This window comes from Triturus cristatus, chromosome 1_1, assembly GCF_964204655.1.
Source record: "Triturus cristatus chromosome 1_1, aTriCri1.1, whole genome shotgun sequence".
In the NCBI taxonomy this organism is placed as follows: Eukaryota; Metazoa; Chordata; class Amphibia; order Caudata; family Salamandridae; genus Triturus; species Triturus cristatus.
This window is the reverse complement of record NC_140579.1, coordinates 470,389,201-470,404,051: the sequence shown is the minus strand read 5'-3', so window position 1 is coordinate 470,404,051 and position 14,851 is coordinate 470,389,201.

The window sequence follows — 14,851 nt, the reverse complement described above, 5'->3', positions numbered from 1 at the left end:
TGAACACTGAGAGCTTCATCGGCATTCATCCCATGTGGGATTTTGGAATTGAGGAGGAGGATGTACCTTGATTCCAATCTCCTGAGAGCCAATTGCCTATTTCCTCCCCTGGGATTTTTGGGAACATTGTCAATGACAAAATAGGAAAGTTCTTGGGCTCTGCCTGCATGTAGTGAATTTATGTGTCTGGCAACAGGGTATGTTTGGTCATTGTGCACGATGGCTCTCAAGTGTTGCAGAATTCGGACATGTACTGGATGGATGGTGCTACCTACATAGTTTTTACCACAGGTGCAAGATAGGACATACACGGCAAAATCAGTTTTGCAATTAAAACTCCCTCTTATTTCAAAAGGTGTGTTTCTGAAAGGCATGTGGACCAGTTTGGTATTTTTTCCATGTTTGCATGCTTTGCATTTACTGCATTTCGTAAATCCCTTGGGTGTTTGGAACCAGTTAGGTTTTTTAGTGATAACAGGTGCGTTGCGCACAAGTTCTTGACGCATAGATTTAGCACGTCTGAAACTGATTAAAGAGGTTTTGGGGCATGTTGGTCCTAAGATAGGGTCATTCCTTATATTATTCCAATGTTTATACAGGATTTTGCGTAGCGAAGTGTGGTATGCATTAAACCCTGTGATTAGTCTGGGCATGTCTGTTTTAGTGGTTTCATGCTTAGCCTGATTTTTGTTTTTATTTTTATTTGTTTTAGCAAAAAGGAGTTCTTCTCTAGTGATTTTCTCACTCCTAGTTCTGGCATTGTTAAGGGTTTGTGTGTCATATCCCCTACTTAGCAGTCTGTTGAAGAGATCATTGGTGGATTTGTTTAGACTCTCTTCTGTGCTGCAGTCACGCTTCATTCTTAAGCATTCTGCATAGGGGATGCCTTTTTTGACACTGCCATAATGGAAACTATTAGCATGCAGAATCGCGTTGCCTGATGTAGGTTTCCTATATGTTCTTGTTTGAATCTTGCCTTGGTTAACATACAACTCTATGTCCAAGAATTGTATAAGTTCCTTACTTGTATGGCTTGTAAACGAGAGATTGAGAGTGTTATTGTTTAAGTCTTGTGCAAACTTAACTGCACTTTCCTGTGTATCTTGCCATATAACAAAAATGTCATCTATGTACCTAGCATAGATGACAACATTTTCTTCCATTTCAAGGCTGTGTGTTGACATGAGTACTTGCTCCTCCCACCAGCCCATATGCAAATTCGCATAGCTGGGGGCGAAGCAAGTACCCATGGCTGTGCCCTGTAATTGTCTGTAAGACAATTTGTCAAATACAAAGACATTGTTCTCCAGACACCACTCGGCCATTTGTAGCAGCATGGACGTGTGTTTGTGTAAGTGTATGGGTCTTTTGTTTAGGTAGTACTCAAGTGCATGTAAACCATCCCTATGTCTAATGCTTGTGTATAACGAGCATACATCCATAGTCATGAATACATAATTTTCCTGCCATTTTACATCGTACATTTTGGACAAGAAATCGCCTGTGTCTTTGGTGTAGGAGGGTAAGTCACATACAAAAGGCTGGAGAAAAAAGTCAATGAAACGAGAGGTGTTTTCAAACAATCCGCCAATGGCAGATATAATAGATCTGCCTGGTGGGTCGGTAGCGTTCTTGTGTATTTTGGGTATTAAATACAATTGTGGTGTGGTTGGGTAGTCGTTCTTTAGAAAATCAAATTCCAGTTTGGTGAGGAGACCTTGACTTCTCCATTCATACAGGGCTCTGTGGTATCTTTCTTGTATACCTACGATGATAGTTGGTGTAATACGGCTGTAGCACTCTCTATCACTCAGTTGTTTCTGAGCCTCCATATTGTATTTGGTTAGTGGCCAAAGGACCACATTACCGCCCTTGTCCGACCATCGCACCACAATGTCTTCTCTTTCTTTGATCTTGTTCATGACAGTGTTGTATTCCCTTCTGCTTGCATTGTAGGTTCGGTTAAATTCTTGGCTACTTTTGAGCGCTAAGGACTTGAGGTCTTTGACAACATTATCTACAAAGATGTCAAGGCCATCTCTCGGCATTATGGGAGTAAACACTGATTTGGGTCTGAAAGGAGTTGGTTCATAAGGAAAAGTGTCAATGATGTTCTCGGTTAGATTAATCGTAGCTGATGTTGGAACGCTTTGCTCCTCATTTTGCAATTGCATCATATCCTGTAGGAGTCCTATGTCGGCCACTGAGAGGCAACTATTTGTTTCTCCACCATAACTTTCGTTGGTATCATTTTTGGAGATAGAGAAAAAGTGTTTTTTTAGTTTGAGTTTTATATATATATATATATGCCAACTTTCGCTCCTTCCGGACAGCTGGACCCAAGAGAGGTGGCGCATACGCCGGCGGAGCACGCCGGCATTCAAATGTTCCCACAAGATTCCAATATCATCCGCTCTCAGTCACCAAGAAACTCCAAATCCAATGATGTCAACAGGGGTGTTTAATTCTCACAACGCGTTTCAGCTCGTTGCAAAGCCTTGATCACGTAAGAAAGGTGCAATACACAAAGAATAGATAAAGTTTTTCAGAGGTGAACAAAGAAAAGGGACGACAACGTGAGTCTCCCATACAGTTGGAACAAACATAGCGGACATCTTGGAATGGTAACCTGTGCACAAGGTATCAGGACACAAGGTATAGAAAAAAGATATAGGAAAACGTAAATACATCTAAATAGAAACTGAGCGCATACTAATGTCAAGGCATATTCTCAAAAATAGGCATGTGATATAAACGTCCTAAATATGGTTATACTAAGACAATGTCAAATATAAAACTCAAAATTCCTATTATCGGCAGTCAAAGTGAAACTGTTCAAAGTACTGCTGAAATGCATAATATATCTGTGGTAATATGAAAACAGATCCCTTCGTAGTCACATGCAAGTTAACTCTTTACATGTATACAGCGCGTTCTGGCGAGGTGTATGTCAGTACAGTATCTCTTAAACACGACAAGATTTGTAGCCAGTGCCCTAACTGTATTACCCAATCGCCAACTAAATGGACGATCTAAACTGTTACGCTTACCACATAGTTGAAAACGGTAAAAGTGCACGTGGAAACACTGCACACATCCAAATAGCAGGTATTGGCAAGTGCCAACTAGCAGATACCCAGTTATCGTCATAAGAAAGTATAGTCCGCAGGAGATATCCACACAGATACATATCTTCCAATCATCATCACCTACTGTGCTCAAATATTCTCCATGTTAAGTGAAAAGACGGGGAAAGGGTAGGATGCCCGTGACAGTGCTCGCAGGTGATTGGGCCCCTTCCTTCCCTCCTGTGAATAAAGAAACAAAAACAAACCTCAGTATAAAGCATATTGAGTTGGCGAATATTAAAATCAATGCAACAGTCCTTGATCATAATGCACCTAATACATGGAGGGAAAAGAGAAGACAAAAACAACAGACATAGTGTAAGTATCTTAGAGGCAACATTGTGTCAATAACCAAATGGTGACGGCTAGTAAAACAGAGACTATCTTGAAAAGTATAGAAGTAGTACACACATGATGGCTCACTCCTTTAAATGTACTGCCATCTCCTCATCATGGTTTAATCCCCCAGGGTGTTTCGTCTGAAAATCCACGATGTATTTCGATTCCCTTTGTCTCAGTTTTAAAACTCGGTCCCCACCTCTGGGGCTGTTAGGGATTTGTTCTAAGATGAAAAATCGCAGGAGACCAGGATTGGAGAAATGCCTCTTGCTGAAATGACGAGCTACTGCGTATTTCTCATCTGAATGTGTAATGGCACGGTAGTGTTCCAATACACGTTTTTTCGCCATAAGAGTTGTGCTACCAATATACCATAATTTACATGGACATTCAATCCCATAAATTACAAAAGTAGAGCTGCAGGTAAGAAATTGAGTAATCACTCTGTGTACCCCATTGCAATTGACTTTCTTACAAAAATGGCTGTTCCTACAGGCCTTACAATGACCGCATGGAAAAAATCCCTGCAGGCCATGTTCCTGTTTTTTGGGGTAAAGCGTGACATCATTGTGAAACAAAAGGTCTCTGAAATTCCTCCCTTTCCTGTAGGTAATACTTGGTCTATTGGGGATCATGTCTCCAATAACAGTGTCAGCTTTGAGTATATCCCAGTTTTTGTTCAAAATACCTTGTATTTTATGGGAATCTACACTGTAGGTCATGATGATCCTAGTGTCAGTGTCGTCAATGTTCTGGGTGGGAGTTTCCGTGGAAAGAATAACATCTCTATTCACCCTATCAGCTCTGCCCTTTGCTTTGTTTAAGACCCAATTGGGATAACCTCTCGCCCTGAAATGCTCCAGCATGCAAGCGCTTTCAAGTTGGTATGCAGATTCAGTGTTACAGTTCCTTTTTGCTCTGAGCAACTCTCCATAGGGGATACTCCATTTGAGAGTCTCAGGATGGATGCTCAGAGCATGTAGGACACTGTTCCCTGCTGTGGATTTTCTAAATAGTGTGGTAAGCACCTTGTTGTCTTTGATCTCTAACTTGACATCCAGATATTCTGCCGAGGTGTCATTTATACTGCCAGTGAGGACAATATTGTAGTTGTTAATGTTGAGTTGTTCGATGAATTAGGTGGCTTCCAATTTGGTACCCCTCCAGATTATAAATAAATCATCGATATACCTCAGCCATGTCTCAATGTGTTCCAGATATTTGTCAAGGGTGGAATTGGCAAAAATCTCCTCCTCCCAGCGACCCATGAAAAGGTTCGCGAAACTCGGCGCAAAACATGAACCCATCGCGGTACCCGTTGTTTGTCTGTACAGGGTACCGTCAAAGAGGAAAATATTGTTGGCAAGGCAGAATTCTGTCATGCTCAAGATCATCTTGCTATGTTCTCTAAAGCGTAGGGGTCTATTGTTCAAAAAGTGTTCGCATGCTGCAAGGCCCTGTTTGTGATCGATAATGGTATACAAGGACTTTACATCTAGGGTAATCAATAAACATTTGTGGTCAAAATGCAGATTTTTCAATTTATCTAAAAAATCTTTAGTGTCCCTGACATAACTGGGCAGGTTGGTGACAAAGAAAGTCCCTAGGAAAATGGTCAACGTATTTTGAAACATGTTCCGTGACACTTCCGCTGGATGACACAATGGGACGCCCTGGTGATTTGATTGGATCCTTATGTACCTTGGGCAACAGGTATAGAACAGGTAAGATAGGATGATCATTTTTTAGATAACAATATTCTTCCCATTCTAAAATCCCTTTGTCACGCCAGGTGATCAACATGTCCCAGATGGTAGTGATACTAGTGTTGTATGTTACTATGTCAATGAGTGTGTAGTATCTGGTGTCTGAAAGTTGTCTGTGTGCCTCACTGATGTAGTCGTCCCTGTCCAAAATCACCACATTACCACCTTTGTCGGCAGGGCGTATGATGATATTGGTATCGTCACTCAATGATTTCAGTAGGGATCTTTGTTGGAGTGATAGATTGGTCTTATAAAACCGATTCTTTTTATGTCTGTATGTACAGAGTGCTTTGCTGACAACGTCTTGTAAAGTATCAATGTTGTCGTGCGGCAACATGGGCAGAAATGTCGATTTGGGTTTGAAGCCCGAATGTGCAGAGGAGTCAGTGATGAGATCTAATTCGTCAAGAGTTTGGGTGGTAGTCAAACTATCTTCAATGAATGTCGTAATGTTAGGATGTTGTTTGTTGGTAATAATGTTATAATTGGTTTCTGTTTCTTGACCCAATTCTAACATGGTGATAAGGGTGTCAATATCGCCAATGTTCACATTATCCTGGTACCTAGAAACCTCTCTAATGGGTTTACTGTGGTGACCCAATTTTCTAAGTCTATGCCACTTCTTGAGTTTTAATTTTCTAGAAAATTTGAATAAATCAATTCTAGTACCAGTATAGTCAAATTGTTTGGAGGGGCAGAAAGAGAGTCCCAAGCAGAGAGTACGTTTCTCAATTTCACATAGAGGTCTCTTAGAGAGATTAATATTAGTTTTGTTCACCATTTCAGGATCCATCAATACATCTTCCTGGGGCGTGATCTTCTGCTTCCCATATTGCCCCTTGACCTGCCTCTTTTTCCATCGCTGGAGTATTCTTGCTCTTCTATTCCTTCGCTTCCGCGTCCTCTGCCTCGACCCTGTCCTCGACCCCTCTGTCTTTGTGTTGTTTTTGTCTTCTCTTTTCCCTCCATGTATTAGGTGCATTATGATCAAGAACTGTTGCATTGATTTTAATATTCAATATGCTTTATACTGAGTTTAGTTTTTGTTTCTTTATTCACAGGAGGGAAAGAAGGGGCCCAATCACCTGCGAGCACTGTCACGGGCATCCTACCCTTTCCCCCCTCTTTTCACTTAACATGGAGAATATTTGAGCACAGTAGGTGATGATGATTGGAACATATGTATCTGTGTGGATATCTACTGCGGACTATACTTTCTTATGACGATAACTGGGTATCTGCTAGTTGGTACTTGCCAATACCTGCTATTTGGATGTGTTCAGTGTTTGCACGTACACTTTTACCGTTTTCAACTATGTGGTAAGCGTAACAGTTTAGATCGTCCATTTATTCGGCGATTTGGTAATACAGTTATGGCACTGGCTACAAATCTTGTCGTGTTTAAGAGATACTGTACTTACATACACCTCGCCAGAACGCGCTGTATACATATAAAGAGTTAACTTGCATGTGATTACGAAGGGATCTGTTTTCATATTACCACAGATATATTATGCATTTCAGCAGTACTTTGAACAGTTTCACTTTGACTGCCGATAATAGGAATTTTGAGTTTTATATTTGACATTGTCTTAGTATAACCATATTTAGGACGTTTATATCACATGCCTATTTTTGAGTATATGCCTTGAAATTAGTATGCGCTCAGTTTCTATTTAGATGTATTTACGTTTTCCTATATCTTTTTTCTATACCTTGTGTCCTGATACCTTGTGCACAGGTTACCATTCCAAGATGTCCGCTATGTTTGTTCCAACTGTAAGGGAGACTCACGTTGTCGTCCCTTTTCTTTGTTCACCTCTGAAAAACTTTATCTATTCTTTGTATATTGCACCTTTCTTACGTGATCAAGGCTTTGCAACGAGCTGAAACGCGTTGTGAGAATTAAACACCCCTGTTGACATCATTGGATTTGGAGTTTCTTGGTGACTGAGAGCGCATGATATTGAAATCTTGTGGGAACATTTGAATGCCGGCGTGCTCCACCGGCGTATGCGCCACCTCTCTTGGGTCCAGCTGTCCGGAAGGAGCGAAAGTTGGCATATTTAATCGAGGATTGCATTGTTTGGACCGGCCTCTGTTGAGACGTATGGTACATGGATACGGACGATAGCTTCCGGTAGAGGTAAGCCCTGTTGCCCGGTTGTCTGCCCTTGTGTGTGTGAGGGTGGGTTTCCCTGTGTGGGGGCTCCGATCCTTTCCCCGGGAAGCAGCAAGGGGCTCGCGGGACACCGTATACCAGGCTAACAGTTCGTTCAGGATTCGAGGGCTGCTTTTTGATAAGTTATACTTAAGACGCTTATCACCATACTTGTGCGTCAGCCTACCTTACTATCATACAGGCAATTGTTTGCTTTTCAAACGCTCACGAGGCAAGAGGAACCTGTTATTTTAACAGGGGGAACCAGCAAACTCCTAGTTTTGTCGAACAACTACTCCAGGGGTGTGTGGAAACATGGAGGAGGAGGAGGAGAGAAGAGCAGCGGCTCAGGCGATGTTCGCGAAAAGACAACCTAAAGGGGAGACGAGAGTGGAATCTGGCACAAAACAACCAGCTGATGACAAATTACGTAAGCTGGAAAAGCTTAAGAGATCAGAAATCTCAAAGTGGTGGGAAGCAATCTCCCTACAGAACTATATAGACCAAGATATGGTACCTAGAGGTTTGCGTATTTTTACCACTCCTACGTACGAAACACCGAACCCGGAAATGCTATTAGAATGGTCGAAGAACTCCGCATTAAGCTCCAGAAGGATGCTCGAAATCCTAGTTAAATATGCATGGATTGACAGAGCCATTATAATGAAAGAAATACAAGAAATCCTGGAAGATTTAAGAAAATCCATGGAAGCAGAAAAAATGGAGACAACCATGAGCGCAATTAAAGAACGCCTCAAGAAATATGAGGAGGATATCAAGGCTCGCAAGGAGAGAAAGCTCGACCGAGATTACGGTGATTACGAGAGTGGTAGGATCCTCACCTTCAGCCGTAAATATGACCATCCGTACAATTCCAAAGAAATAACATCTACTGCTTTGAACAAACCCTGTGAGAGTCAAACACCGACCACCTCTCTGACCAGTGACACTGAATCGGATGTCTCAGTGGAAACGAACGTTTCCACAAACCAAACTTCTCGCCAGATTAATTTTTTAGAGGAGTATCAGCACATCCGTCGGAGCCAAAGGACTATACAAAACACCCCGGTGATGACAACACGAAGACAGAGGGGTCGAGGACAGGGTCGAGGCAGAGGACGCGGAAGCGAAGGAATAGAAGAGCAAGAATACTCCAGCGATGGAAGAAGAGGCAGGTCAAGGGGCAATATGGGAAGCAGAAGATCACGCCCCAGGAAGATGTATTGATGGATCCTGAAATGGTGAACAAAACTATTATTAATCTCTCTAAGAGACCTCTATGTGAAATTGAGAAACGTACTTTGTGCTTGGGACTCTCTTTCTGCCCCTCCAAACAATTTGACTATACTGGTACTAGAATTGATTTATTCAAATTTTCTAGAAAATTAAAATTCAAGAAGTGGCATAGACTTAGAAGATTGGGTCACCACAGTAAACCCATTAGAGAGGTTTCTAGGTACCAGGATAATGTGAACATTGGCGATATTGACACCCTTATCACCATGTTAGAATTGGGTCAAGAAACAGAAACCAATTATAACATTATTACCAACAAACAACATCCTAACATTACGACATTCACTGAAGATAGTTTGACTACCACCCAAACTCTTGACGAATTAGATCTCATCACTGACTCCTCTGCACATTCGGGCTTCAAACCCAAATCGACATTTCTGCCCATGTTGCCGCACGACAACATTGATACTTTCCAAGACGTTGTCAGCAAAGCACTCTGTACATACAGACATAAAAAGAATCGGTTTTATAAGACCAATCTGTCACTCCAACAAAAATCACTACTGAAATCATTGAGTGACGATACCAATATCATCATACGCCCTGCCGACAAAGGTGGTAATGTGGTGATTTTGGACAGGGACGACTACATCAGTGAGGCACACAGACAACTTTCAGACACCAGATACTACACACCCATTGACATAGTAACATACAACACTAGTATCACTACCATCTGGGACATGTTGATCACCTGGCGTGACAAAGGGATTTTAGAATGGGAAGAATATTGTTATCTAAAAAATGATCATCCTATCTTACCTGTTCTATACCTGTTGCCCAAGGTACATAAGGATCCAATCAAACCACCAGGGCGTCCCATTGTGTCATCCAGGGGAAGTGTCACGGAACATGTTTCAAAATACGTTGACCATTTTCTTAGGGACTTTGTCACCAACCTGCCCAGTTATGTCAGGGACACTAAAGATTTTTTAGATAAGTTGAAAAATCTGCATTTTGACCACAAATGTTTATTGATTACCCTAGATGTACAGTCCTTGTACACCATTATCGATCACAAACAGGGCCTTGCAGCATGCGAACACTTTTTGAACAATAGACCCCTACGCTTTAGAGAACATAGCAAGATGATCTTGAGCATGACAGAATTCTGCCTTGCCAACAATATTTTCCTCTTTGACGGTACCCTGTACAGACAAACAACGGGTACCACGATGGGTTCATGTTTTGCACCGAGTTTCGCGAACCTTTTCATGGGTCGCTGGGAGGAGGAGATTTTTGCCAATTCCACCCTTGACAAATATCTGGAACACATTGAGACATGGCTGAGGTATATCGATGATTTATTTATAATCTGGAGGGGTACCAAGTTGGAAGCCACCGAATTCATCGAACAACTCAACATTAACAACTACAATATTGTCCTCACTGGCAGTATAAATGACACCTCGGCAGAATATCTGGATGTCAAGTTAGAGATCAAAGACAACAAGGTGCTTACCACACTATTTAGAAAATCCACAGCAGGGAACAGTGTCCTACATGCTCTGAGCAGCCATCCTGAGACTCTCAAATGGAGTATCCCCTATGGAGAGTTGCTCAGAGCAAAAAGGAACTGTAACACTGAATCTGCATACCAACTTGAAAGCGCTTGCATGCTGGAGCGGTTCAGGGCAAGAGGTTATCCCAATTGGGTCTTAAACAAAGCGAAGGGCAGAGCCGATAGGGTGAATAGAGATGTTATTCTTTCCATGGAAACTCCCACCCAGAATATTGACGACACTGACACTAGGATCATCATGACCTACAGTGTAGATTCCCGTAAAATACAAGGTATTTTGAACAAAAACTGGGATATACTCAAAGCTGACACTGTTATTGGAGACATGATCCCCAATAGACCAAGTATTACCTACAGGAAAGGGAGGAATTTCAGAGACCTTTTGTTTCACAATGATGTCACGCTTTACCCCAAAAAACAGGAACATGGCCTGCAGGGATTTTTTCCATGCGGTCATTGTAAGGCCTGTAGGAACAGCCATTTTTGTAAGAAAGTCAATTGCAATGGGGTACACAGAGTGATTACTCAATTTCTTACCTGCAGCTCTACTTTTGTAATTTATGGGATTGAATGTCCATGTAAATTATGGTATATTGGTAGCACAACTCTTATGGCGAAAAAACGTGTATTGGAACACTACCGTGCCATTACACATTCAGATGAGAAATACGCAGTAGCTCGTCATTTCAGCGAGAGGCATTTCTCCAATCCTGGTCTCCTGCGATTTTTCATCTTAGAACAAATCCCTAACAACCCCAGAGGTGGGGACCGAGTTTTAAAACTGAGACAAAGGGAATCGAAATACATCGTGGATTTTCAGACGAAACACCCTGGGGGATTAAACCATGATGAGGAGATGGCAGTACATTTAAAGGAGTGAGCCATCATGTGTGTACTACTTCTATACCTTTTCAAGATAGTCTCTGTTTTACTAGCCGTCACCATTTGGTTATTGACACAATGTTGCCTCTAAGATACTTACACTATGTCTGTTGTTTTTGTCTTCTCTTTTCCCTCAATGTATTAGGTGCATTATGATCAAGAACTGTTGCATTGATTTTAATATTCGCCAACTCAATTTGCTTTATACTGAGTTTTGTTTTTGTTTCTTTATTCACAGGAGGGAAGGAAGGGGCCCAATCACCTGCGAGCACTGTCACGGGCATCCTACCCTTTCCCCCCTCTTTTCACTTAACGTGGAGAATATTTGAGCACAGTAGGTGATGATGATTGGAACATATGTATCTGTGTGGATGTCTCCTGCGGACTATACTTTCTTATGACGATAACTGGGTATCTGCTAGTTGGCACTTGCCAATACCTGCTATTTGGATGTGTGCAGTGTTTCCACGTACACTTTTACCGTTTTCAACTATGTGGTAAGCGTAACAGTTTAGATAGTCCATTTAGTCGGCGATTGGGTAATACAGTTATGCCACTGGCTACAAATCTTGTCGTGTTTAAGAGATACTGTACTTACATACACCTCGCCAGAACGCGCTGTATACATATAAAGAGTTAACTTGCATGTGACTACGAAGGGATCTGTTTTCATATTACCACAGATATATTATGCATTTCAGCAGTACTTTGAACAGTTTCACTTTGACTGCCGATAATAGGAATTTTGAGTTTTATATTTGACATTGTCTTAGTATAACCATATTTAGGACGTTTATATCACATGCCTATTTTTGAGTATATGCCTTGACATTAATATGCGCTTAGTTTCCATTTAGATGTATTTACGTTTTCCTATATCTTTTTTCTATACCTTGTGTCCTGATTAGGGCTGGGCGAAATTTGCGGAATGCCTCTTCGCGGAATTTTGAAAAAAAATTGTGGAAAACGAGCGCACAACCTGAGGGACCGTGTGCCCGGGACTGGGGTCCCTCGTGCTTGGGCAGGCTCCCCTATCTCCCCGGCCTGGCTGCGTTGAGAAGCAGGGACCGGCCCCGGGCCTCCTGATTTTTGGTCAGGGCCTGGGATCCCACGTCCTGCGGCCTGCCAAGTGTCCATCTGCCCGGGACAAGGGACCCTGGTGCAGAGCCCCGGAGCCCTGCAAGGGCAGGCGGGAGCCCTACCGCTATGGCTCGGTGTGGGCAGCTGGGAGTCCTTTCGGTCCCGGCCATCTGGTCGCACCTTTCCCTCGGCCAACTGGTCACGCGCAATGCTTTCCAATGGGGCGACCAGATGGCCGGGCCGGCCTGGAAGTCCCGATGAGGGTCCATTCGCCTCGCGGATCCCAGCCAGGGCTCCAGGAGGCCGGGCGCATCCGCGCCTAGGGTCCCCTCCGTCACTCGGAGCGCGAGGGTTACAAGAAAGGTGGGTAGCCTTCCTCCGGATTAGTAGGGGCAGGGTATGCCGGGACACCCCTCCCGGGGATTGCGGTTCTCAGGCGGGGACCAGATGGGCCAAGCCCGGACGACACTTCCCTGGGGCGTCCGGTGCTCCCTCCTCCAGCCTGCGGCGTGACAAAGTGCCCAGGGACGGGCTCCATGGGTCCCCCGGGCGTCCACCGAGGCCTGCAGCCCCAAAGCCCTGCAGCCCTGGAGCCCTTCAGCCCGGAGCCCTGGAGCCCTGCAGGCCCGGAGCCCTGCAGGCCCGGAGCCCTGCAGCCCCGGAGCCCTGCAGGCCCGGAGCCCTGCAGGCCCGGAGCCCTGCAGGCCCGGAGCCCTGCAGCCCCGGAGCCCTGCAGGCCCGGAGCCCTGCAGCCCCGGAGCCCTGCAGGACCAGAGCCCTGCAGCCCTGCAGCCCCGGAGCCCTGCAGCCCTGCAGCCACGGAGCCCTGCAGCCACGGAGCCCTGCGTGGGCAGGCGGGAACCCTAGCGCGAAGGCTCGGGGTTGGACAGATGGGAGTCCTTTCAGTCCCGTCCATCTGGTTGCACCTCTCCCCTCGGCCATCTGGTCGCGCGCAGTGCTTTCCAATGGGGCGACCAGATGGCCGGGCCAGCCTGGAAGTCCCGATGAGGGTCCATTCGCCTCGCGGATGCCAGCCAAGGCTCCAGGAGGCCGGGCGCATCCGCGCCTAGGGTCCCCTCCGTCACTCGGAGCGCGAGGGTTACAAGAAAGGTGGGTAGCCTTCCTCCGGATTAGTAGGGGCAGGGTATGCCGGGACACCCCTCCTGGGGATTGCGGTTCTCAGGCGGGGACCAGATGGGCCAAGCCCGGACGACACTTCCCCGGGGCGTGGGGTGCTCCCTCCTCCAGCCCGCGGTGAGGCAAAGTGCCAAGGACGGGCTCCATGGGTCCCCCGGGCGTCCGGGCCCCGGGAGCTCCGCCGGGCCTCCCATGCCTGAGGCCCAGCGTGGGGTCTACGAGCCCCCCCCCACCCCGAGGCCTGCAGCCCCGGAGCCCTGGAGCCCTGCAGCCCTGGAGCCCTGCAGCCCTGGAGCCCTGCAGCCCCGGAGCCCTGCAGCCCCGGAGCCCTGCAGCCCCGGAGCCCTGCAGCCCCGGAGCCCTGCAGCCCTGGAGCCCTGGAGCCCTGAAGCCCTGCAGCCCTGCAGCCCCAGGGCCCTGCAGCCACGGAGCCCTGCGTGGGCAGGCGGGAACCCCAGCGCGAAGGCTCGGGGTTGGACAGATGGGAGTCCTTTCAGTCCCGGCCATCTGGTTGCACCTTTCCCCCCTTGGCCATCTGGTCACGCGCAATGCTTTCCAATGGGGCGACCAGATGGCCGGGCCGGCCTGGAAGTCCCGATGAGGGTCCATTTGCCTCCCGGATCCCAGCCAGGGCTCCAGGAGGCCGGCCGCGTTCGCCCCTAGGGTCCCCTCCGTCACCCGGAGCGCGCGGGTTACAAGAAAGGACGGTAGCCTTCCTCCGGATTAGTAGGGGCAGGGTATGTCGGAACACCCCCCCGAGGCCGGCAAATCCTTGCCGGGGACCAGATGGGCTACGCCCAGGCAACATCCTCCCAGGCCTCCGGGGCTTCCCTCGTCCGGCCCGCGGCGTGGCAAAGTGCCCAGGGACAGGCTCCACGGGTCCCGGGCAGTCCTCCACCGGGCACCCGGGCCCCGAGAGCTCCGGTTGTCCTCCCCATGCCTGAGGCCCAGCCGGGGTCCCCCGAGCCCACCCTGGGAAGCAGAGTCCCCCCGAGACCTTGGCGGGTGGGCAGGCGGGAGCCCTACCGCTATGGCAGACGGGAGTCTTCAGGTGCCAGCCATCTGGTCGCTCCTTGCCCCTCGGCCATCTGGTCGCACGCAAGGCTTTCCAATGGGGCGACCAGATGGCTGGGCCGGCCTGGAAGTCCCGATGAGGGTCCATTCGCCTCCCGGATCCCAGCCAGGGCTCCAGGAGGCCTAGTGCGTTCGCCCCTTGGGTCCCCTCCGTCACCCGAAGCGCGCGGGTTACAAGAAAGGGGGGTAGCCTTCCTCCGGATTACTGGGGACAGGGTACTCTGGGACCCCTCTCGGTCCTCAGCCGGCAGCTGGATGGGCCCGGATGCCACCCCATCCCCGGGGCCTGCCACGTGGCAGGGTGCCCGGGACGGGGTCCGGAGGGCCCAGGGAGGCTTCCTCTGTGCCTGTGGTCCTGGGAGCCCCGGCTGGGTCCAGGGGCCGGGCCCCTGGTCGGGGTCTCCGGCCCCGTCCCCCGGCACTGCCAAAGGCCCGGGACGGGCTTCCGTTGTGGCCGGGGAGC